The sequence below is a fragment of the Zingiber officinale genome, chromosome 3B, assembly GCF_018446385.1.
Source record: "Zingiber officinale cultivar Zhangliang chromosome 3B, Zo_v1.1, whole genome shotgun sequence".
Lineage (NCBI taxonomy): Eukaryota > Viridiplantae > Streptophyta > Magnoliopsida > Zingiberales > Zingiberaceae > Zingiber > Zingiber officinale.
The window spans coordinates 130,034,680-130,039,048 of NC_055991.1; positions in this window are offsets into that span (position 1 = coordinate 130,034,680).

The following is a 4,369-nucleotide window of genomic DNA, read 5'->3' on the forward strand; positions in this document are numbered from 1 at the left end:
TTTAAGGACTTCAAGAAAGTCTTTCTACACCACTTTTCTAGTAACAAGAGGTATCATAAGACTCCTTGGAGTTTATTCTCAATTAAGCAAGCATCCAAAGAGTCCGTCCGAGCCTACATCAAAAGATTCAATCAGGTAGCTATCGATGTACCCAATGCTACTACTGAAATCTTAGTAAGCGCTTTCTCTCAAGGTTTAAATGATAATGATTTCTTCAAAGATCTGGTGAGAAACCCTCCTGCCAATTTTGATTCCTTAATTGAACGTGCCACTGAATTTATTAATGTGGAAGAAGCTCAAGCCGCACGCAAAAAGGAGGACATTACTTCTTCTCCTACTCCGGTTAAGGAGAAAGCTCCTGCCCCTGTTCCTCCACCAAGGGGGCCTCGAGCGATTCATCCACCTCATCGTCAGCCAGAATATCGTCCACAGGCAGTACAACACGTGGAGATACAGCCAGAGGCACCGAGAAGATGGTGCACTTATCATAAAACTAGCAGTCATCATACTGAAGACTGTTTTGTTTTGAGAAATAAAAGAGCAAATAAGGAGCGCTACTAAAGGTAGAATTATTATCGGTAGCAGTACCCTAGACATCAAAGTCCGCTTAAATTGGAATATCGTCCGGTCGAGCCTCGGCAGGATGCATTGCCTACCCCGGCCGGAACAAGCCAGGTGTCTGAGAAGACTCCATCTGAAGCCATGACAACCCGACAAGAAGAAAATAGGAGTAATGCCGCCCGGGGTAATATCAGTATGATCGCGGGTGGGCCCACTGATGGGGATTCTAATAGGGCCAGGAAAGAACATGCCCGAAGACTGGAGATTCATGCTGTGGGGTGCAGCATGGAACGAGCAGCTGGTCCTGAGATAAGTTTTGGACCTAGAGATCTTGAGGGGGTAGAAATACCCCTTGATGATGCATTAATAATCAAAGCTGTGATAGCCAACTATGCTATTTCTCGTACCTTTATAGACACTGGTAGTTCTGTTAATATTATCTTTAAGAAGGCTTTTGATCAATTGCAGATCGACCCGAGCAAACTTTAACAGATGGTAACTCCTCTGTATGGGTTTACTGGTAATGAAGTGCAATTGCTTGGTCAGATAAAACTGACCATATCTCTAGGGGAGGAGCCCTTAATGAGAACAAGAAGATCTTATTTTATGGTGGTGGACGCCCCGTCTTCTTATAATGTGATATTGGGCCGACCGACCCTAAACGAGTTTAGGGCGGTCGTTTTTACTTTTTGTCAAAAAATTAAATTTCTTGTTGATGACCAGGTCGGGGAAGTGCGAGGTGATCAGAAGACAGCTAGGAAATGTTATGTAGAGATCGTTCGGACTGAAGCTAATGCTGCCCGAAAAATTCAAAGAATGGAAGTTAATGTCATTCAAGAGAAGTCGCTTGTTCTAGTTTATGAAGAAAAGGAAGAAGTCCAGATTCAGACTTGTCAACCTGAAGCTACTACATATATTGTGGCTGATCTTGATCCCACTCTTAAAGCCGAACTGGTGCAGTGCCTGAAGAAGAATAATGATGTGTTTGCCTGGACGCCCAAAGAGGTCTCGGGCATTTCTCCTACAGTCATGGAGCATTCTTTGCATGTCTTCCCAGATGCCCGGCCGGTCATGCAAAGGAAAAGAAATTTTAGCGCAGAGCAGAACCAAATCGTCAAGGAAGAAATAACTAAACTCATGGAGGCTGGTTATATCAGGGAAGTGCAATTTCCTAGCTAGCTAGCTAATGTGGTCTTAGTCTCTAAGCCAGGAAACAAATGGCGGGTGTACATTGATTTCCGGGATCTCAACAATGCTTGTCCAAAAGATTATTATCCGTTACCCCAGATTGATCAACTGGTAGACTCCACTGCTGGGTGTGAATACATCTCTATGCTATGTTGGTGCGGGAAGCATCCGACGATCGAACCTGAGTTTTGATAATGGCAAAGGATTCAAAATTAAGGTGTGTTGTGATCTAACGTGCTTAACTAAGTGTTTCAGGAAAGTCCTAACTGTGGTTAAGCAGGTGAAAACCCTAGGGGGTGGTAACCCTAGGTCATAGGGGGTGGTAAACCTATGCGGAAAGTTTTGGTGGGTCGAGTGCTTCAGGCAAAAGTCCTAGAGGGGGGTAACCCTAGGTGGAAAGTCCTAGTGTCGCGAACCAGGTGAAAGACTGGACCAGCCGGGAAGCGGAAGTCCAGCAGAAAGTCCGGAAGCATCGAGCACCGAGCAAAAGTCTAGTCGATCTGGAGGATCGCACTGGCAACAGGTAAATCTCCTGAGTGGAGTAGGTGAGGACGTGTTCCCCGCAGAGGGAACAGTAGGCGTCGGGTCGACCTAGGGTTTCAGGTTGGAAATTCGAAGTCAGAGCCGGACAGTCCGGAGACTGTCAAACTTTCATATTCATACTATTATTGTACTAACTTTGTGTTGTAGGTATTTTGGGACTAACATGTTTGCAGGTACCAAAAACACAAAGTACACCTCGGATGAACAATGTCCGAGGCGCCTCCATGGGGCTTGGAGGCGCCTCGGGTGCAAAGCTGGAGCTGGCTGTGCGCGGGAGATGGAGGCGCCTCCATGGGTGTTGGAGGCGCCTTGGACCGATGCTTGGAGGCGCCTTTGAGGGATCTGAAGGCGCCTTAAGCAGGATAAGTTGTGACCAGTTCTTCGCTCATCCGTGCGGCTGACACGCTGAGTCTGAGGTACCTCGGAGTGGGTTCAAGGCGCCTCTAGCATGCTTTAAAAGCAGGTCTCGGGTAGCTTATTGAGATATCATCAACCAAGCGATTCCTTTACGACAAGCTGCCAACGACGCGATCCCGGAGTGCTGTGACAACCTCCCGACAACCCGAAGCTCCATTTCTTCATCTATTGCTATCGGTATAAGATTATTGTTTTAATATTAAGCTGTAATTGTTATACCTGTAAATCTTAACGATTCTATAGTTGTTGCCCACCGAAAGCGGTCAACGACCGCGGGCCTTCGAGCAGGAGTCGAACTAGACTCCGAACGAAGTAAATACCTTGCGTCTTTCTGTGTGCTTTTAATTTCCGCTGCGTTTATTACTCTGTTAACTCGATAGCTTTACGAATTCGATACGAAAAAGCCATGAGCGCTATTCACCCCCCTCTAGCGCTTCTCGATCCAACAATTGGTATCAGAGCGTGGTCGTTTTGAATCGGTACAACCACCATTCAAAATAATTTTTTCGTGGTATTTTCAGAGTTTTCGGAGTCAATTAGAATTTAGCTTTATAACTATATTCTAATTCTTTTCTCGAATTGATTTTTGCTCGAAGTTGATGCAACACCACTCGAGATCGTTTTATTTTAAATACTTCCCGCACTACTAATCCAGGACCAAGTCCTGGATTTCTTGTTGTTTATTTTTTTAGTTGATCTAAAATGGCCCAACAAGAGGGTTATAGCACTGTCTGCCCCCCGCTCTTCGCCGGAGAGGACTTTGGTTACTGGAAGGGCAGAATGGAGAACTTCCTGAAGATCCAGTTCGAGACGTGGATGATCGTCAAGACTGGTTTGGATATGCCAACAGATAAAGATGACAACCCTACACCCTGCGAGGATTGGGAACCTGCATTAATCAAGAAGGTGGAGGCAAATGCCAGAGCAACTTGTACCCTCCAGTGCAGACTAACAAAGGAGGAGCTAAACCACGTCGGTCCATTCTCAAGCGCCAAGGAGCTATGGGAGAAGCTGATCGAGCTTCACGAAGGGACCTCCGATACCAAAGTAAGTAAGTGTGATTTACTATTCAATAAATTGTATAACTTAAAAATGCAGGAAAATGAGACGGCAAGCCAGCTACACGCGCACATTCAAGACATCCTCAATTCTCTCCACGGAATCGGGTAAAAGGTAGAGAATCGGGACGTCATAAGGTACGCACTAAACTCATTTCCGAGAAGCACATTGTGAGCATCAATGGTAGATGCCTACAAAGTCTCCAAGGATTTATCTTCAATAAAGTTAGATGAATTATTTTGTGAGTTTGAATTACATGAGCAGACTAATGCACAGCCAACCGAGAAGGGGGTTGCTTTGGTTGCAGGTACTAGTCGAACGTGCGAAACGAGATCACGACGAAGAACTGAACTAGAGTCAGAAGAAGAACCCGACTCAGATGATGAAAATGAAGAACTAACAACCGAGCTCATGAACCTTGTGAAGAGACTCTACAAGAAGAAGAAAGGCTTCAACAAGAAGGACCTAAAGAAGGCAGTCCAATCCAAGGAGGCCCAACCAAGTTCTAAGATAAAGTTCAAGGTTATCTGCTACGGGTGCAACCAGAAGGGGCACATCAAGGCCAACTGCCCTAATCAAAAGGATGCAAAGAAACAAAGAA